At 36.7% G+C, this 22816-nt stretch overlaps 1 long non-coding RNA gene across 1 annotated transcript in view; it reads right to left on the bottom strand.

The window, feature by feature from the left end:
- LOC135406577 (uncharacterized) overlaps nt 1–22094 on the bottom strand; it is a 110084-nt gene extending 87990 nt beyond the window's left edge. The window contains exon 1 of the long non-coding RNA XR_010426350.1: nt 22011–22094. This is a non-coding gene — a long non-coding RNA (uncharacterized LOC135406577). The remainder of the gene's footprint in view (nt 1–22010) is intronic.
- Nucleotides 22095–22816: the final 722 nt, after the last annotated feature.

The following is a 22816-nucleotide window of genomic DNA, read 5'->3' as shown; positions in this document are numbered from 1 at the left end:
CTTTAACACATTTTAAGCAAGTAGGATAGATTCTGTCATTCTTGCTTAGTAAGTACAGACTGAGATGGCAGAGGAAAGGAATCATGTGCCTCAGACTGATGTCATTTAAACTTATTCTGCATGTATTTCAGTACTGTGGTGTTAAAATCATTGGCAGCTGTTTTTTTCTGGCATCCTTTCCTTTCATGCTGGGAAAGGAGCAGAAATAGTCACAGTGACAGGTGGAGAGTTTTACATCCAGCCTTAAGCTTTTAAGGCATACAATCCCTGGGGGTATAGGTGCTACACTGCACTGAATCTCCTGCAGAGTTTAACTACAGAATTCCTCCCTCTTAGGCCAGGTTGAAGTCAAGAACCTCAAACTCCAGGCTGGACGACGTGGGAAGCCAGAATGTGAGTAGCCAGGTGCCTCAAGCCAACATTTATCACATTGTAATAACCTCTCTAAAAACAGATTTTTCAAATCCAGATGGAGACCAGATACCCTCATCTGAAACCTGCAGAGATGCTCAGGAGCTGGAAGACTGAAATTTGGTATGACAGCAAAGGAGCATGAGAGGTAGAATCAAAGTGCAGTGTCACATCTCAATTGGTGGTACAACAGGTCTGCATGTACTGGAGGTAGCAGGTCTGATGGAAATGGAGTCCCTGCTGGGCCATTTGCCTAAGAGCTCTCCTGGCCTCAGGGACATCAGTGGCTAGAGATGACAAATCATGAGCAGGGGGAGACAACATGCAGGGAATGAGCTGTCCAAGGAGCATGTGTGCATCAGATATTGACAACAATGGATGGAGAAGATGATATCTTCTTTTGATGGGCAAGCACCCATGACTAATGGATTGTTTTGCTCTCTCCAAACTGATGCTGTGATCCTTTTCCAAAATACAATTTTGTTTGTTTTTTTAAACAGAGAAGTGTTGTTTAGCAACACTACAGTAAAAATTAATCCTTTGATATCTGAGTGCAGCTCCATCCCTGCTGTCATACCTTCTGGGAGGGTCGTGAACATAATTCAATGAAGAATGAGTAAAGAAAAACGAGGTTACATAAAAAAAATCCACATACTCAAACAGATATTGTTTTATACCAGCTTGTAGGATATACCAACTTGTTTTGTTTCATCAAAATTTTCCACTCCTTTTCTGAACCTCTTAGGATTTAGTTTGCAACCTAACCTGAGTTTTACTAGGGAAAAATTTCACCGTGATAGACCAGTAGAAAAACTGAGAAAAAACTTCACATTTGTCTTCATCTTCTGGCAGTATAAACTTGGGGCTTGATTTGGTTACCAAGATGAAGGCTTCTAAAGACATTCTGAAGACCTGAGGTATTCTATCTGCCCAACATTTCAGAGGGGTTTGGGTTTCCACCAGACCCTGTATCATGTTTGCCAGGTTTTCATAAAGAATAAGACTCTGATGGTGTATTCCCTGCCACAAAAACAGACCCTGCAATGGAATTATTTTTTGCTGAAGAAAGACACTAATTTCACTGAGGTACAACTTCCAAAAACTTTGTCCTAGTTGCTTCAGATACAAAAAACATGCCTATTTCCAAGCTCAGTTAAACACAGTTCCTAGTGTTCACACATCTTCAAGCAGCTTTATATTTTATTTATAGGTAACTGCCATAATTTCTGTATGTTTTTCTTGGTAACATCCAGGGAGCCTCGGGCTGTGAGGTTCTTTACCGTTTATTAAACTGTTGATGCTTCTGGGAGTAAGTTTATAAGAATTTATACAGAAGCTTGCCTGAGTCTAAGTTGATGCACATCTATACTCTTTGAATAAGGTCATCAAAAATGCATGTTGGTAGGGGCATTAGTGCTGGTGGACACTACTGCCAGCTCCTCCTCCAGCTCCTCCTGACACACATGGGATTTACATTTCCATGATTTGCCAGTCCTTCATGAAAGACTTTCATTGAAGTCTAGCTTCTGAAAACAAAAGTGCATTATAGCATTAGATAAAGCAAGGTTTATATTTCTCTAAAATCTGAATTAAAATTCTGTCAGTGTTCTTTCTCACTCAGTAGTGAGGCGGTTTTGAGCCTCAAAAGCCAATTTCAAATCCCCCGCAAATTTGCTCCAAGAGTGAGAGAAGTTTCACACAGGCACAACTCAGCATGGAGAAATTATATTAAAATTTATTACTAACATAATAAATACTATAAAGCAATATATACAACAATCCTAACTAACTCTCCTATTGTAAAACAATGTTCAGACCACCTCTCCCTCCCCCCATAAAGTCCAGGAGGAAGAAGTCTTTTCACTTTTAGGGCAGCACAGTGATGCCTTAAGGCCCTTTTAGTTTTTTTTGATTTTGCTAATTTTTATAAGCTTTATATATAATTATAGTAGAACTAGATTTTAGAAGTAGCTATATTGTATTCCTCACCCTTTAGCACCCTTTAGCTTACACATTCCTCAACCCTCTTACCCTATTTCATGCTCCCCATATCAATTCTACCCCTGAATGAAAGATGGGAATTCCAGCATTGGAGTCCATGAAACGTTGCTTTTTATGCCCTTGGAGCTCCATGTTCATTTTACTGTTACTGGTGTTGGTGGCAACAAGGTTCAAAGGCTGTTATAAACACGGTAAAGCATCCAAGAAGGTTCAGCTGGCTGGCTCATTCAAATGGCTGAAATTTCTGATGTCTCTTTTACCTCTCTTTAGGAAAGAGATATCAGTTGGGCCATTAAAAATCCCACACATACATCAGCTTTCTCCAATGGAGCAGGGAAATAGTTCATGGGAATGAATGCAGGTTTTATTTATGTTTTTTATCTGGGTGAGAGGAAACAACAGAATAAGATATGAGGAAGACCAGTTTCATAAGACTGAGAACTTCTGTTGATATCTTTCTCAGAGGAGAGAGATGCAGTATTCTCTGTGAAGGTGATATTAGATTGGCTTCATAGGCTCCTGAAACTCTTGCGAAAAGAAATGCTGTTGTGAGCCATTATTAATATATAACTAAATGTCAGGCTACATCCACCTCGCACATTGTTTTTCCTTCATTTCAAACTTTAATTTGGGCAGGTTAGAAAGCAAGGAGCAGAGCTATATTCTACACAAACAGAGATATCACAAGGCTCTTTTGATCTAGTACTGGCAATGCTTGTCAGAAAACGAAACCAAAATATCTTTTTCCTGAAGTCTTATTTACAAAGCTGGGCACATTCCACCCAGAAGAGAAAAAAGAGAGAAGGAGAGAGCATGAAAAAAATCAGGACACCTGAATCAACTTGAAAGCAGCATGTTGAAGAAGATGCTGATTTGCAGAAAGCAGGGCTATCCAGTTAGTGAAATGAGCACACTCAAAATGATGCACTAGATTCTCATCTAAGCTTTACCCAAGTAAATCACCTGCTCAGCTGGGACAAGAAGGTGGCCCCAGTGTTAAACTAATATACTGGGAAGGCTTTAGCAGGGTTCGTACTGGCTATCTGGACTGAGAATGAGCATTAAAGACTGTAGATAGGTCCCAGAGTGCAATTCAGACGGGTGTTTGCTCACCCGAAGCAAAGAGATGTTTGCACAATTCCCCCACCAATCACCAAATAGTTATATCCACTGCTTGAAGTACAGAAAGTTTTTGTACAATCCTGCAGTAGAATTCATCTCTCACGCTCCAGGAAAAAAAAATTTAAAGACCAAATGTATTTTTATTCAGAAGGATAATCTGCTTCTGTGCTCCAGTAAAAGCTCAAGGCATCCCCTTACCCATGAGCTGATGAAGGAAGGGTAGCAGAAAAAGGACGCAAGGAGAAATACCATCTTTCAGGTGTTGCCATGGGGCCATAGTGCTTGTTATAACTTCCTGTCTGATTTGCTGAGCATGTGAAAGGAGATCCATCCAGCAGGATACTTATGATTCACACTTTCATCTTTATAATTACATATCAAAACATGTAGTTTCAGGAGCAGGGAAAGCAATGGAGTATCATTTCTAAAGGGTCCTTTCCTATATAGTCTCTTGGGGCATTAATAGAATCCTTCACCATTACTTAACAGCCAGAAACTTAATATGGGGATTTAATGTCTTTGATGCATCAGCCTAGCTAGCAAGCTTGGTTGAAATTAACCAAGTCCAAAACTTTTTTAGAGGGGAATAAAATGGAGAACAGGAGACAACTAAAGAGAAATATACAGAAAGAAATTGGACTAGGCAGAGACCTTAACATCTACCTCTTTGCCCATAAATTTGTCTCCCAGACCACAATAAAGAATCGACAATTTTTGTCCATTTTTTGTAAGGTATGTGTTTCAGTATAAAGATCAAAACACCTCGAAAGACCTTTTACAGCTTGTCAGGAGAAGTAAAATGACATCAGAACTTGTGTTTTTCTTGGGATTGGCTGTGTTTTTTTAAAAGTGGTAAGAAGAATTTTGAGCAGTTCATAGTGACCAGCTGATCAAAACACTTGTGCAGCCAATGAAAAATGGCTTTTCTTTCTTTTTGCACAAATTCACATTTATACTGTGGAACACATATTTTGGAGTTCAAGTTTAAATGTATCTGTAAAGATGAGTGTCTCAGATTATAATTTATAAATTATAATATTATATTTGATTTTATAAAAATATTATATTTTTTCTTAAAGAAAAGAAAAAAATCTTATTATAACCACATACATACATTGTTCCTTAAATATTGATATCTATTTATTTTTATCTATTTCATAGAATATATACATATAAAATATGCTTTCTATGTCTCTGGGTTTGTGTGCAAGCTATAAATACATAAATCATAAATGAGTTATTATAAAAATATCCATGTTTCTAGATTACACTGCACAGTAGATAAGCAGTTATTAGCAAAAAAAAAAAAAAAGAATAGGATACACAGCTTTTCAACAAAAGAAGAGACCGATACTGCCTCTGTTGCTGCGGTTTGGGTGGTTTTGTGTGCATGCATGTGTTCCTATGTGTGTCTATGTGTCTTTTTCTTTTAACATCCATTCCTGCCAATCTTTACACTGCCAGTAGGGAAAATCATATCCATGGCAACCAGCTGCACCATTCCTACCCACATCAGTGACGACTTCAATCTAAACTGTCAAATATGCTATGCACATCATGTAAAATAGGTTTCTTTCCTCACACCTCTGTACATCTAGTTTCTGTGGCTACATGTTTATGCAAATAAGAATTGTCCCTTTTGTCTTGGGTTGATTGAACACTGAATTTGTTTTGCCCCTTGGCAATGCAAAGCCATGCTCTCTTGCCGGCAAGTATACCACATAATTGCATTATAATGATAACGCCCCCTAAATTATTTTGATAATACCAACTACCTGGCTTGTGAGGAACACTTGGAGTGTGCTTTAAAAGAAGAACATTAATATGGAGCTGAGATATGCGAATAATGTTTAATTTACTCTCTAGAGTCTACTAATTTTCAGGACTGGAAAACTACGATTTCATTTGTTCTTCACAGCTAGTGAAAAGGAGAAAACATCCTTCATAAATCCTCAACATATTAGTCACCATTTTTTGTACAAAGACATCAAATTCCAAGGATTACCCTTCTCCTACTTGACAGGGGGAAAAAAATGCCATTAAACACTCTGTGTTTCTGCCCCAAATTTTAACGTATATACAGTCCAATCATTTTTCCTTGGTGTCCTTGAAATGGTGATTCCTACACGTCATGGCTTAGGAATGGCACTGCTAATTTGGTGTCCCCCTACCCCAACTGAGACTCTCCCAAAGCAGATGGCACTTGCTCATTCACCCCATCCCCACCCATGAGAGAGACAAAAGGCAGAGACTATGGGTTGAGATAGGAGCGATCTACTGGAAATAGCAATGAGATAAGAAAAAGAAGAGTAACAGCAACAATATTACTAACAAATGGTATAAGATAAAGAAAGGATTTACACAGAAAAAACGTGACAAAATATCAACCAGCTCTTCCCCACCACACTGTGCTTTTCCCAACAGGAAAGCAGGAAGAATGAGTTCCTTCCTTCTCCCCCATGGCAGTGATGTGTGGTATAGAATAACAAGCTAGACACAACCACACAGCTCCAGGCTCCATCCCCTCACAGCCACTGTGAAAAAAATTAGCCCTGTCATGGCCAAAAAACAGGGCACTATAATAACCTACAACCAGCCTACAAAAACCTTATGCATCCCACAGGAACACTGACCAGAAGTGCCAAAGTACCTCAAAAAAGTTATGTGGTCCTGAGCTGGGAACAGAAGATACTTCCAGTCTCAGCCACTAGAACACACAGTACACTCGAGAGAGATGCAAGGCTTTGACTTTTGCTTTTCATGCAAAGAAAAGTCAGGGTGTCAAGACCTTGTCAGTGTTACCTGGTAAACAAAAAGTTGTGGACAAAAGATACAGCATTAAAAAGGATATTATTTTGAAGCAAAGATCTTTTGGTGGCTATTTGTGGGACTTGCACGAATAATCTTGTGCTTAAGACTTTATTGTACAGTGTGAGCTGTGGGAAGGGTTAAGTGGTTGCATATAATTAACAGTGAATGTCCAAAAGAAAGGGTATTCCTTTTGGTACAAATGCTCTCATTTGAACATTAGCACAGAAGGGCACTTACCTTTCACCGAATTTCAACTATTCAAAGAAAAAGGTTTATTTGAAAAAAGAGTATTCTCATGAAGTAAAATGTACATTTTCATGTGCCTATCAATCTTCTGTCAATTGATATCATTTTGCCATACCTTAACTAGTAAAGTGTAACACACAACACAGTGCTGTACATGTGGTACACTATAGCTGTGATTTCAGTATAAATTGCACCATTGGAACTGACCATCAGTGCCTTATCCACCTCCGTGGCATTAAGAAGCTCATAAAAATATAATTCCACTGGTGATATTGTGTCTGGCGTGGTTTTCTCAAAATGCATTTAGAAGGAGGACATAAACATAAATTTCAAAAACACCAGCTTGACTCTTCTGAAGGGAGCATGTGGAACCTGCAAAAGGTCAATGCAGAAATTAAAAATCAGGATTTCCCCCTGGCCCAGGGGAACATGAGATAAAGGATGGCCTCACTGGAGATGTCAGGTTCCTTCTAAAGTTTCCAGCCTGTCTGCTGCTGAATGGAGAGGTGGTGAGAACCCATACTCTGCTTGTGGTGGTTTGAGGAAGACTCCTCAGCCAAACACTAAGACAGGAATGTGATGGAGAGAGAACGCATGAATGGAAAGTAAGTATTTTTGCTTATATCATATCTGTGTACATATTTGAAAATACAGGTCAAATTATACAATATATCCCCTACATCATCATACCATATAATCTTTTAGAACAGTGGACACAAGCTTTAATCATTGGAATGGGAGAGGGAACTATGTAGGAGGCATGTCCCAGGGGTGCAGGGGGATGCACCAAGGGCAGAGAAACCAAGGGGTGGGCATGTGCCGAAACAAACAACCCCGTTGGTCACAAGGTCACATGGTTTTAGGGGATAAAAGGGAGAGCCAAGTTTGAATAAAGCCTCTTTGATTTCCACCTCATCAGAGAGCGGACTGCATTTCCTTATCATATAAAGACCCCCACGTTACAGTACTAGACTTTGTGCATAGTAGTGTTCTTTGCTGAAATGGATTTTTAAAACTATTTCTAAAGATAAAGGAAAAAGAAGCTGTATGATATTTTCATTGCTGTGAGAGTCAGGAATGAGGAAGGTATATTAGTAAGATATAATAACTCCTAATAATATAATCCCTTGTCTCAGTCCTTTGTCACCAGCTGGAGTGTTCCTATGAAAACCAGTGATGTCATACTGCTGTGAAATAATTGCGTTCACATATTTAGTAAGACAAATGTGATCATGTAAACAGTACAAAATCAGGAGGCAATTTTGTCACAGGTATTCATTATAAGACCCAGAATCTATTATTTGAAAGAAAATGCTCAGTACTATTTTTTTTCACCTTTATCATCAGCACTATATGAAGACAACAGGGAGATGTTTTCCAGCCATAACAATCCACAAAAACACAATTTGGAGTATTATTTGTGCTTGAAAAAACATGCAGAAAGTTTGCTGACTGCCTTGTCTGGAAGTCTACACATACTGGAATGTACAAAGTGTAGTTAGAGCTTTGACAAACTTTCATGGAACAGTCCCTTTTCAGATGCTGTTGCAGTACTGAAGCTTCACCAAGAGTTTCTGAGACATTCAAGAACGTTCTGGAATACAGCTAAAGATATCATCAGTCTGGCTTTAAAGAAAAGAGAAGCAAAGTGTCACCACAGTGCAGAGGATCACACTACTATTTTCTGCTTCAAATTATATAAAAGAGTAATTATATTTCTGTAATGACAAAATATAATTTGTACCTAGGAAATGGAAGATGAAAATGACATTTAAAGAAGTCTAAATCCATGTTTTAAAACTACACCACTTATAAATCAGGACATCAGAAAGTGACAAGTTTCTTGTTTTGAATAAACCTACGTACACATTAATATCCCTCCTGTAGTCATGCCATACTCTGCTGTCAGCAGCAGCAGCAGCTTTTGACTGATTTTTGTCCTACTGTGTATCTGAGTCCATTCTCAATAAGTCTCCTTACAGAAAGCATGTTCACATTCAAATAACGCCTCAGGGAGAGACAAGGCACTTACACTAAAAGCTGTTTATGGTCTCAGGGTACCATCTAGGGTACATGTGACATTGTAGAACAAGATGTCAAATGCATTTTCTTTCATAGTTTGAATGAAGTGCTTGCACTGGCTAAGTCAATAGCAAAGAATTTATGTCTTCTGACTTACAAACTCATCAACATGATAGGTCACATGATGAGGATGCAAAAAGCCAAATTCATTGATTATATCTTGCCAACCTTGACATTGTCTGTTCCAAATCTGAAATTGCAAGGTTACTTACAACTGCAAGATAATTATTCTCCTTTACATAAAGCAGAAGTAGATTGTCATCATATCTAAATGATACCACTCATTTTCCTCATGCTAGTGGAAGTTTATCAACACACAAATCAATTCAGTTCAGATTCGATCTAAATAGTCACTTTGACTTGGAAGTATTTGTTTCTTTCAGATTGTTATATGATTGGGATCACAACAGACAGCCTGAGACTGGGGAACTAGTGACATCAAATCAAGAGGCAAAACCCTAGCATAGTCAATATGAAAACAAACATAAAATGAGATTAGTCTCTGGCACATTGTTATTTCATTCAATTCGGCAAGTGTCTTCCAATCTCCAGGGGTATTTGTCAGTTTCTGCAGAGTACTTATCATTGTCTTTGTTGTTTGCTTAATTGAAGTTAGACTCTGTCATTAGCAGCTCCATCTTGTGTCATTCAGACCTTTTAAATGAATTTGTCTTTAGTATGAATAATGACATTCCTGCTCTTCAAGACAAACTGAATAGCAGTCAAATGAACCTTTTAAAACTGTATAATGGTTTAAAGAACCAATTCTTCCCTTCTCAGCATCAATTTATTACTCCTGCTTCTGAGAAACTACCATTTTTTAGACTGACTTATAAATTTCCTAGTGCCTCATAAAGTTCCTAGTATTGAGAGCAGATAAACATGGTGCTTGTGTGAATCTGATGAAATAAAATTGGGGGATGGAAGAGTCTGCAAAACCTACAAACCACAGAAAACAGTTTATGTTTATACTTTGGCTGCTAATATTGTTTAAGATCCAGTAGAGCTTAATGTGCAGTAGAAATATTCATCAGCTATCCACAGGCTTTTATTCCAGAATGTGCATGTCTAGTTACAATACCCAAACCATCGTAACACAGGCAACAACAATTATTCAGCAGTACCTTTCTCATTTCAACAAATCAAACAAGCAGTTGAGAGTGGTTCTGAACAATCAACATCAGCATGTTCATCATCAACAACATCAATTCTCTCTCTTGATTATAGAGATGGTAGTTCTTTTCAACACAATAGTCATGCATCTAAACCACTGATATGTTTTATTTTGTGTTCCTAATCATAAATACTTTCATTTTTTATGCAATAAGAAATTCCGAGCATGTTGAAAAACCAAACCTCTAATTTCTTCTTTCTCATGTTTAGCAAACAGTAAATTCTGATCACCCTTACTCTTATTAAGCCTATTTTACTTTTTCTTTTTTCTTACACCTGCAATGCTTCTTTTAAAACTACGAGTATTGATAAGCCAAGATCTTATGATTTATTGGTTCAAACCTACATATTTTTCTAACTTCTACCTGTTATTTATTAATATTTTAATTATTAAATATTGTTAATTTAATTATTATTAATTATTAACCTGTTATTTAATAATAGTTTAATCTGCAAGCTTTCCAGCTCTTCATGTTTTTCAAATTAGCTATATCTCTTTTTCCTGTCCTTCTAAGTTAGGAAATATTTAAAAATGCAGTTCATCTGCTCAACCATTCTACAATTCATCACTGATTTACCCATTCTATTTATCTAGTGTTTGCACTGATCCATTTGAAAATCTTTGTAATTCCCACAGGGTGTTGCATTATTCTGACAATTGACTTTATAAGTGGAATATGGGCTTTACGTGCATGCTTACTAATTCTATGTCAAACCTTAAACACAAAATCTGCCCAGGCTTAGAGATGAAAATTACCATTGCTCTGCCACAGACTACCAAGTTTTCAACACAAATTCCACATTTTTATTTGCCGTCCAGGCAAATGAAAGATCAATGATGAGCTCACACTTATTTCCACATACTCATGCAATATCACCAATGAAAATTTTCATTATATTGAATTGGAACAGAAATCCCACTGACTGAGGTATATGACAGTGTAAGTCTAGTTTACAACATCTTCATTTCTGTAGACAGAGCAGGAGGAGAGGAGAATCAATTTCGACTTTCAGATGCTATATTTGCTTCTGCAGGTTAGAAAATGATTGTTCCACTTGCATGAAAAACAAGTAAACTAGGAGTTAGTGAAGCACAATTAAAAAAAAAAATTAAAGCACTTTTTTCTACATTATTTGCAGAGTTTATTTTGCTTGTCTTTTTCTATTTTGTTGACCTTATATTAATTTTTTGTACCTTATTTAAAGACTGATTTTCATCCCCTACCATTTTGTTAATCTGTTTAAGCACACTTAATCTGGCTGATCCAAACATTAAAAATCCTGACAGCTTTTCCAAAGAAATATGTTCAGTGAACCCACATGCTCCAAAGACTTGCATGGTGTCACTTAATGACAGACATTAAAGCCCAGATTTTGCACTTAGTTGGAATCTTTGGAGAATCATTTCTGATTTCCCTTATGCCATTATAACTTCAATGAGGTTAAATTTATCCTAATATAAGAGAAAGAGTGACTCTTGTCCTAACTTTCTAAAACCCCAGTTTAGCCATATAGATAATATCTGAAACACAGATATTTTTTTTGGTCATGCACAGTACTATTCTTTTTGAATAAGGACCCAAGTATTACATACTCTATTTAAATCATAAGGAAAAACTAGATACATTATTAAAAATGTATTAATGACAACAAATTTTCTTAATGTTTGCCTTGAAAACTTAAATATCAATATCTCACCTGATATTACTTACCAGTTAGAAATAAGGCTTTCATTTGCTTTAGAGTCTGAGCTGCAATCCCACCAGCTTTGGCAATAAGAAGAATGTCATAAAGCAGTCTCACTGGCAGACCAAAAATGGATCTTTGGAATAGTCTTGTATGTTCTAGTTCTCAAGCGTGGGGTTTTTTTCCCCCATAATTGTTTAAAATTAATATAAATTCAAGAGAATGAGAAGTTCTGAAATAAGTCTATTACTCTGTTACTGAAACATAGTTGAATACGATCTCATAGATTATCAAAGAGTTTTATGAAATGCAACAGGTCATAATTCCAACACCAGGAAAAAAGGGACACCTAATAACTGGGAGAGAAAATATACTTTCTCTTAGTGACTTAACAGATCCCCACTTCAACATGCAATAGAACTAATCAATTTTGAAGACACTGTTGATAAATAATTTAAAACCTCAACAATATTGAAGTATTCAGTAAGATGAGACTTAGAGGTTCAGAAGAAGAGAAAAGTTGGTGGCTCCAAGTGCTGCTTTACTCCTGTTTGGGGATACTTCAGCTGGTGCAACAGGGTGGAAATAAGTCACTGTGAATGCAGCACTAATGGCATTGTGCCACTCATCCTTTCATTCTGCAACATTTTGTGGGAAAATGGCAAAAATTGAGCAAGCTTGCACGATATACTGTGTCACCATGTATCTGCACTTGCTTAAAAAACAAAGGCAGGTTTTACATCAGAAGTTTTGCATATTTTGATGTTTGATTAATTTCTATTCAGGAACTGGTTTTGCTGGAAATGTCTTGATTAACACTCAAAAGAAACTCTTATTCCTCGGAAGAAAATCCCAGATGCAGAATAATTTAGAATGTTCAAATATAGAAGTAACTCCACCCCAACACTCAGAAGAAGTTTGAAAAGTATTTTTCTCCAGTGTAGATTGAAATTAAAAATAGAAAGAGGAAGCAATTTCAAAACAAAATCATTTCTTTCTCACACAACTAAAATGTTCTTCATGTGGAAGATGACAGATCAGATGACAGATGAACTTCGGAGAGGAAAGGGGCAAAGTGAAAAAATATGATGTGTATTTTTTAAACAGGACAGATATTTCAAATTAGACCTCCCTTTCTACATGCTCAGAGAAACAGAATTGGATTATTGGATTATTTGGCTGAGAAAGGAAATTGCAGTCCTGCTGGTATCATACAATTCATGCATTTCATGGTGGGATTACACTGTGGATACAAGCAATGCCATTGAACTTCTGACAAAAAGAAGATATGAATTAAAAATAAATATACAAATTAAAATTAGCATCTCTTTGTCTTTAGTTTTCAGAAATAGGAACAGACTACCCACATCACTTTCATGAGAGGTGATCAGAACTTCATTGTCTCCCAAGATTTCCTCTGTGGCTCATCACATGAGATGAAAAAGGATCCATAATCCAGAAGAGTTTAATAAGAAACACAGAGAATTCATAGTGTTTCTCTGCAAATATTTTAGCCCTGCAAATAAGGAGGAAAAATGAAGTCCTATACTTATTTAAAAGCAAAATCTTACCATGATCATTATAAGACTGACATGTTTCACATTTGTTTGCCTATGAACAATATCCTTCCCATGTAGATTTACTGTCCATAGCAAATGAATTGCAACATTTTTCTCCCCTCTTTTTTTCCACACAGTTGTGTAAATATTTGTGTTCCAGGACTCATCTTGAAAAGGAGAGACTCTTACATACAGGTGGTAGCAATAACAGCATCAAAGCTGTTGTGTTGCAAAAAACAGAGTTCAGACAGTTTGACCTAAAACAGTATTTGTACTCCTGATAAACATTTGGGAAGAACTTTGGTCTGAGAAACCTTTTTTAAAAAACTGAAAACTCAAGAAAACCTGAGATTATTCATGTAAATTGTTTGAAGAATTTGGGGCAGCCATTATGAACTTCTACAAGTGTTTGTTTTTCAGAAACAGTCATTCAATAACATTTCACTTGCATGAATATCTGCAAAAGGCAAACTTCATACCCGTAAGCACGAATATTTGAAGAAAATGAACGGCAGATTCATAGCTGTGTATTAATGCAAGGAAAGTCCATGCACTGATCTAATCAGGTAATTTACACAACACCAGGAGATGAATCTGCCCAATCACAAAGAACCTAAACATTATACCATGAGAATGAAGAGAGATGCATATTTGAATACTTCAGGGAGAGAAGGCAATAAGCTCTGCTGAAATACTAGTGAAGATGTTACACCAAATCGAATTGAAAAATATAAAAGGAAAATATTCCACAATAAGCAAAAAGAGCTAATTTCATAGAATAAAATATTAATTGTGAATTATTCACTCAGCATTAGTATTTGGTTTATAATTGATGCCAAATAATGCAGTTCTATAACCATGGAGAAATTAGTGAAATGTTTTATTTATATTTTTAAGTGTATCTTAACTCTAAGTTTTATAAGTGTTTCAATAGTTTGATAGATTTAAATTATCTTCATGTTCCAGAAAGTTTATCATAAGATCGCATCAGGAAAATTCTTCTCCTGCAATTGTGAGGCTCCCTCCGGAGAACAGGATGAGTTAATTTCCCTTGGACAGTCTGTCACAGCAGATTCAGAAAGGAATGGTACCTTATTTTCTGATCTTCCTCCCCTTATGTTCTGCTTTTCCTTTTTTATATTATATTATTCAGTTGGGTGGGGTTTTTTCTGTTTCAATTTTTTTTCAGCATATATTTGTGTAAGCATCACTTACATAAGTGATGCTATATTTCTCATTATTTATCCTACTCTCTGGTAGCAAGTGTTTGCATTTTGCACAAAAGTTGTTCAGTTTTCAATTTAAATGCCAAACTTTTATGGTGGGGTGTTTGGTTTTTTTTTTTAATTTTCCTCAGAAACTGGCAAAATTCACCATGAACCCTGAATGGGAGACAGCCAATTAAAATCCACAGGCAATGATTTCGATTTGCAGTATTGGCAGCTTTGGGGTTGTCTCTGCAACAATTAAACACAGCAAATATCTAAAGACTTTAAAAGGCATAGTTATAACTCTTTTCTTATTTCCTCACATACATTCTGTGTGCTTTTGACATGAAAGGGTAGGGACCCATTTTATGAAAATAACATAATGTGTTTGAGGGAAGAATGAGCAAAGGAAAATACACAGTGGTAGAACCTTTCCTTCTGAGATAGCACTTCAGTGCTTTGGTGGCTGAGACTACCATCTCTTTTATCTATATAAATAAAACCTTTAAAATTAGCCAAGCTTATACCAGAGGAAAAATCTTTGGATTCTTAATGCAAATGACTGGGAGCCAAATATTGTATTTCTCTATCTCCTACAAAATACTCCATTTCCTTGGAGAGATCATTTTAATAGTCTGTTTCTAGTTTTCATTGGAGGCAGGACAAATAATACCTTCCTGATGTGAGTAATATCAGGTTCAATTGTTTACTGTTAATGATATATTCAGATAAGATAATGATCTACTACACACAGAGACTCTTTTTATCAGGTCAAATTCTCACTGACTTCGATTGAATTTTGTTGTGATAAATATGGGAAATGAATAAAAAAATGTGACTTATTATAAATAACTCTCCGTGTAAATCTTTTATTCAGGTTTATTTAATGTAGAGTCCTCACATCTATGTGGTGTGATCTCAGGAATGTGGGCTGGGTTTCCTTCTCTTCTTTTCTTTTCTCCTCCTCCTTTTTTCCATGCACAATGCGCAGATTAATGGAGCCCTGACTTATTCAGAGGTTATTATAATGCACTGAAGTAATGAATAATCATATGAGCAAAAAAAGGACCAGGAATATCTGAGGGATGATGTTTGAAGTGGTCTAAATCATACACTTGGATTATTTAAATGTAGTTTTATAATATTTAAAAACCCTTTTGACTTGGAAGACATTCATTTCATACCGAAGCTTACAGCTAATGCTACTGTGCCACAGTCTAATATATCAGATCAGGATTTCAGGTAAAAATACATTTAAGGGGGAAGTCTGTGTGCAGCTAAGAGATGTTTGTCCCCATAAAGGAACAGGGATTTTTAAAAAAAAATAAATTCTACTGAATGTACTAGGTGAAGAGTAAAACTATTGCCTCCTCTCCCCAGTACAAACCTGAACTTGCTTAGGTCGATCAAGATTTGACAGAATGTATGTTAGAGATAAGCATTTATTCCAGATGTTCTCTCCCATCATCCCATCCTTTTTTCCTCTGCTCAAAATGATCCTTCAAAGTGCGTGAAAATCTCTTTTGTGTATGTCACAGAATCAAACCCACCATATTTCAAGATCCTCTTCCCAAACAGAGCTATTATTTCTGATGGCAGCATGAGCAAAAGTAGATCGCCTTCCCAAGGTGTAAGCTTTAATTTCCCAGCAGCATCCCATGAACCATGCAGGTGAGACGCAGACATCAGGACGCAGACACCGCCGTGGCTGCTGGTGTTTTGCTTGAGGTAGAGCCCTTCAACAGCAAGACATGCTTCAAGAAAAATCTTTCTTTAATAGCAGGTTAAAGCGTTGCCTCAAGGACAATGGGGCATCAGTTATTTACAGTATGGAAAGTTGTTGCTGCACTTACAGCAATCACTGTGTGGTTTGATCCAATTTTAATATTTTTCATGGAAAAAAACCTTACTCACTGAAGATATTGAAGTCAGGAGTGAGAGAAGTTAAGGACTCTAGAGTGTTACAGCTTAGGACAAATTTCTCTGATGATTTCACTTTTTCTCTGTCTATATGTCAATGGCAATGGCAATATACCAATTTTTTTTCTTTTTTTATATAATCAGAAACTTCTGAACAAAACCTGTACTCATTTGAAAAAAAAAATCAAATAAAAGGCTCCATAGGAACTTTATGATATTTTAAAATTAAGTGGCACAAACCAATTAGTGAAACTCCTAAATCACAGATCACAGTGACAGAAATATTCTAAACAGGTTTTTTTCCTGGATTTTCTAGCAGCATTTGCCAATCCTTTGAAATGCCTGATGGATAGTATGGAATATTATGGAAAACATATTAAGGAAAACATTTTGAAAAAGAGGTCTTCAACTTGAATGCACACACAATGCACATTATGTTTTAAAAGAGATGTTGTAGCCCCTTGTGCAAAGAGAGTATATAAGTATGTAGGGACAAGGCCCCATCCACAGCTTATGCAAAGTGACAGTGTCTCACTGAAAAACAGTCCTGCTCCCAGAGAAGGTGACAGGAACAAAAAACCTAAATTTTGTTGTCATCAACAGTGGCAACATTATTATAACACTAGAGGACTGCCAGAGATGCTGTACCTTACACGGGACAAACATTTCCCATGCATCATAAACCTACAGAAATGTGCCTAATAACGAAAGCTGTGTGCATTTTGCTCTTATCCTTCTAATTCTTTCATATGTATTAGAAAATGCCCCAAATGTGGGCTTGGGGACCTACAGATGCCTCTGGTCTTCTTCTCCTCCAGCTGTTGGGGACAAGACTTACCCCTAATTTCTAATCATTGTTACCTCTCTCAAATAACAATAAATAGTCTCAAAGACACTCATTTGACCTCTGGTAGAATGGTCAACCAGATTTTGGGGTACACCAGAGGAACTCTTCTGCTGTAAAATTGAGGATTTGAGATATATCACCCAGTGGTCCACTCTTGAAATAACCCTGATTTGACAAGTGCAAGGACCAAACCCAAAGCAAAAATATCTTGCAACATTCGTGCAAAGATGATGAGGAGACCAGTGAAGGGCCATCAGAGTGAGAAAAATTGAAAGATCCCCCTAACAGATATCTTCCTGTAGGGACATCCTGAGCTAGAAGGATGACATTTCTCCCTGCAGAGGGATGAGGACAGTGACTGCAAATGTGTGGGAACTTTCTTTTGCACCCCAATCCTTCTCTGTATCAGTGTGTGCTAGTACCTGGGACGGAATTACAAGACATAGTGTCTTTTCTTAATAATTCCTGAAAGACCAGAGAGCAGCAAGCTCGGGCGGCAACTGTTCTTCACACAGTCCCTGTTCTCCATCTCTTTTCCCAGGAACTGGACTCAAGAGAATAACAGTGTCCCTCTTCCATGACATAAAGACACAACCACAAGGGCAATTAAACCTCACCACGAGGTGTTTAGTGACAAAACCTAAACAATGTGCAGCTCAACCCATCATGATTACTGGGGAAGAAGAGCATAGGCACTGAAGTGACTTCTCCAAGACTTTTTAGGCAAACTATAGCCAAACCTAGCCAAGAATGGAACATTGCACTTGCTAAATTACATTGAAATTTATTCTCTTTCATTGGGTCAAACTCACCCCAGCATACTTCTGTTTGACTACCTGTAACAGAAACCTGATTGTAATGGTGTTTTCAATTTATCTCTGAAAATTATACTTGAAAAACACCTCCTCTGGTCTTTTTTTTCCCACTCCTCAATGCCCAAACATGAAAAAAAAAAAAGATCCATGAGAAAAAATCTCAAACCAAAACAGAACACATGAATTGAAAGTAGAAGATGCATTTATTCTACAATTGTAAAAATGTATTGTACAGAACTCAGAGCTATTAGCCTTTTGTTCCTGTAGCATCATGCCAACCCATGTTAGAAAGACTGTTTTTCTATTATGCTCTCCATTACACCTGAGAATAATAATAACCCTAGCAGCTGATATGTAAAGAAACAGGAATCCCCATGAGTATGATCCACCTTACAGTTCTAGATATGCAAACCAGTCATTCATTACGTAAAAATGCTTCCTTCCTTCATAGTTGTTTTTTTATTGTTAATAAACTGTCAGACCTTTCATTCTAAATGCTAATTAACAGTGGTATGCACCAAAAAATCTTCAAAAGACCTTTTATGTTTATGAAAGAGAAAAGAATTTGAGGAAGATTAAATGGATATAAATACACTAAGGCAAGCCGTGTATATGGGTAAATGGTTGGGCAAAAACCTGTTTACTGGGTGTCAGCACAGCATTACTATTTTGGCATATATAAAGGTAAAATACAGTCGAGCTGCACGTTTTAAATCTGTAGTTTATACCAAGGGCTACAGTGACACTGGCAGAGTTGCTATCTATCAGATTTTTTTGTCACTGAGAAAGCTGTAAAAAATTCAAGCTTGATTTTCTCCTTCCTTTCCTTAAAGTCAGCAGTACTACCACTGATGTCAATGGTGTTACACTGGTGTAAAATTGGGGTGAGAGAGAGGCGAATAAGCATCCTAATTTACTGTTTCATGCCATTTTTCTTTTTAGGGTTTAGTCCTATAGTCCTCCAGAACAGCAACCAAAATCAGTGATACTATGCCTGTCTAAAGGTTACTCACAATGGAAAATGAAAAATAGGTTTCTTCTTTTTCTTTTAAAAACTGTATCTGAAAGCCTGCAAGCCTGTTTGCTCCCTTTTTCTCCCCACAATATTTTCCAATGTCAGAAACACAGCATTTTTCCATGCTGTGGTCAGCCTGGAATGCACCATCACGAGGTCTGCAGGACCAAAGACAGTAGAAGTGGGAACTTTTGTATTCAGATTCCCTTCTTGTTTTTATTCCAATTCAATTAAAAAACTCTAAAATAGCTGCATTAAAATCCATGCATTGCTGGGCACCATTGCTGGGCAATTAAGGATGAATTAAGTTCAATGTTCACTCTCCAATCATAGCTATTGAAGGCATGCTTTCAGTAATTATTTATTTACCCTAGGGAAATAAAAAAAAAGAATAACAGCAGGCACTATGAGGCCAGGCACTGTTTCATTTTTGATTTCTCTTGATAGAACAGATGAGACTGACTCACCTGGTATTATGGTTTCGTTTTGAAGATGAAGTGGAAACTGCTGTATATTTATGGGGACCGGTGATGCATATTTTAGAGGTGCTTAGGGTTGTATCAAGGTGGGTTACTCAGCCAAGTCAAAATGTGTGCAGGAGGGACAGGTTTGTCATGGTTATCTCTAAGCACCAGGGTGGAGGGTTGAGTTTCTGGCTTTCAGAGCATCCTTGCTCAGAGGAGACATTGAAGCATTTCCCACTAGATACTTCATCCTGTCGCAATATGGACAACTAAATTGTGTTCATTGGCCCCCTTTTTTTTTTTCCCAGAAGATTCCTCGGGCAGAATATCCCTTTCTTTCTGCTGTGCCAACAAGGGCACCATCCACTGTTCATGAATAAGGGTGAAAAGCTCAATTTTAAAGTCCTTCCTGTATGTAAAATCCCTGCACCTCCTCTAGAAATTTCACCTGAGCAGCAATGATAAGAGCATTAAAATCAGGTCAGATCAATCTCATCAGGATATTAACAAATTTCATTGTGAAAAAAGATAATGAGGGTGGGCTTAGCACAGAGGGAGGTGCTACATGCCAGCAACAATACATGTACTACTACAGATGTTCCTTCACAGAATTTCTTTGGTAAGTCATCTAGTTCTAGGGTAAGCATATTCTTTTAAAGCTACCAGTCTTACAATCCCTATAACACATTAAAGATCACTTACTGTTTATGGTAGATGTAAAGATTTAATGACTGATGATTAAATGCACAGTGAACTCATTAAAACCTGAAAGAATTAAAAAATTCAAATTGGCAGGAGATGTAAATTTAAAATTAGTATTAATAATTCTGCATAAAATGTAACTCTTTTTAAAATAAGTGCATCTAATCATGAGAGACATTTTTTCCTATTTTTACATGTTAAGTTTTAATCCACTTTCGTGTTTCCCCTTCAAAATACCAGGCATTGATTTAAAGGAAAAAAAAATTGAAAATAAGTCAAATAAAAAACCATGCCCCTGTTAGGCCTTCCTTTAATGTCATAAAAGAAATGGTATAAATATTCATTTGAAGAAATAACACTACCATAAATGAGAAACTATTGATTAAAATGAGGCATTTTTGCTTTTTCTTCATTCTCTTTTATTTTTTTGTTTCAGGTTTGGTTTTTTTTAGTTTTAGTTTGCACTAGATCTACAGGAATAGTTGATACCAGCAGTGAAAATACTTTCTTTGCTCAGCATCTTCTTATCAGAGATTACAACATGACAGAAAACATGCCAACTTGCCTCACACACCACCATGTGCCTCCCATTACTCAAGGTCACCTACAGTCTATCTAATGTGCAATTTTAGCAATTCAGTACTGTTAAAATCCAGCTGTTCAGGTTTATAGGTTGTATCTATAGTCCAAACCAATGGACAACTCAGTTTTCCTCATTATCATTTTTGAAGCACATGCATAGTTGTACTTGATACAGTTTAAAGGATAAATGTGCTGACTGCACGTTCCATTTAATATGACTTTTACCCTAAATCTTACTGTGTATCACAACTCTGTTTCATTAATTTTTCTTTTCCATGTGGCTTTGGTGCTCACATACATTATATTTTGCCTGGGACACTGACCCTCTCTAGGGGTCAACACACCTATGAGCTTCTGAATCAAAACCATTTGTAACAAGAAAGCTTTAGATGTGATTATTTTATCCTCCACTGGCTCATTTCAAGACACTCACAAAAGCTGAGTATTAAGCTAAGAATAAGGAGAGGGAAGTGAATTATCTCCAGTAATTTAAATACATAAACCAGCTTTGGCTCTCTATACCGTTTCCCAAGTGCTGAGTTCTCAATTAATGCTTGTCTTATCTCCTTCCCTTAGTTTTCCATGTCTCCAATTATCCTTCCTTAAATGACATTTTAGATAGCAGAAAAATCAAAATAGCCTTATAAATAACATATTTAGAGTGTGACTATTCCTTTCTCAAATTGCATCCCAGCTTAAACAGAAGCGAGTGGAGACACCTCCAGTGTGTGAATGAAAGGGTGCATATTGCATATAAATGTGAGGGTTTCTTATTTACATGTTGCTCATCTTTATGCAAGTTAAAGACATTTACAGCTGAGGCTGATATCACCTTCCCCAGGAATCTCAGGCGCTGGTCAAGGCTACAAACAGCAGGTGCAATCAAGCTCGTAACATGTTTTTCATGGAAAGTGAGAAGTGCTATAGCCTGGGAGGGTATGAGGGGAACTAATGCAATTCCCTTTGAAAAGATAGCCGACATTTTCAAAGAACAAGCACTGTACATAAATTCAGGTTATTTAATGGCTTTCATGTTGTAGGAATATTTGCCAGTGATGAAAATGTTGCAGAGCCAATCAAACCGCGGTGCCACACAGCCTGCCACACTCGGAGGACAGTGTTTAAAATTACCCTTATGTATTATTCATTAAGAGTTGATGTTTATGCAAATTGCAGAAGCATGTTCCCAATCTGGCCATCTGTGGTTAACAACAACAATAAAAACAATAGCAATAATAATTATTAAAAAAAAATACATACATAGCTGCTCCCTGATCAAACTAGCAAGATTTGAGTCGTCTCCAGAATCTATATAATAAATGCTAATTCTCCTTCATTAGATGCATTAAAAGAATTCAAACCTTACCTGGTTAGCTTTGTAGGGCCCTCAGATTTTCTGGGTGAAATATCTGACTGTGTGGGCAACCAATAAAACTGAACTGAAAATCTGATTAAGGGCACTTAATGCAAAGCCACTCACTGAATATTCATATGATGTCTGTGTTTATGCAAATTAAAGGAAAGAAAGCCCAAGAGGATTGGTTGCCATAGCCCACAAACACTGTATACAGCAGAAAAACAGAGAATAGTGACAAATAAATCTTGAAAATTCACAGCTGGAAAGGAGAATGAAGAGTATAATAAAATAATAAAAGTCTTACAATGCATTAAAGGTTTCAAAAGCTTTATTTAATCATGCAATTTTTAACCTTGTCAGATATTTTTATACAGTGTACAAATCTACAATTATCACCATCCTATAAGATGATATCACTGATGTTTGTCAACTATATTTATTCTGTAACTGTATAAGCAGAATCCTTAAGCATTTCAAGGAGGTGAAAAATAATTACAACAAAAATTGTGGTGTGATACATTAAGAACAAAACCCATGAGCTTCTGCCACACTTTATTTAGTCTTCCAGATGAGCCTTTCTTCTCAAGGAAAATGATAGTGGAAAGTAGAGTGTGCCAGTGGGAGTCTGATAGAAAGCTCCTTGGTATCTTAGGTTTGTTGTGGAGCTGCTTCATTCCAGATGCAGGCTCATATGTGATAGAGCTAATATTACTGTTGCACTGGGCTTGTTCCTAGCCTAAAATAATTTTTAAGGGACCATGGGTTTTTATAATTAAAAATCAAAATGCATGTGAAATTTATATGAAATGTTATTT

The sequence above is a fragment of the Pseudopipra pipra genome, chromosome Z, assembly GCF_036250125.1.
Source record: "Pseudopipra pipra isolate bDixPip1 chromosome Z, bDixPip1.hap1, whole genome shotgun sequence".
In the NCBI taxonomy this organism is placed as follows: domain Eukaryota; kingdom Metazoa; phylum Chordata; class Aves; order Passeriformes; family Pipridae; genus Pseudopipra; species Pseudopipra pipra.
The sequence above is the reverse complement of the archived record's forward strand: the minus strand, read 5'-3'. Positions and strand labels throughout refer to the sequence as shown.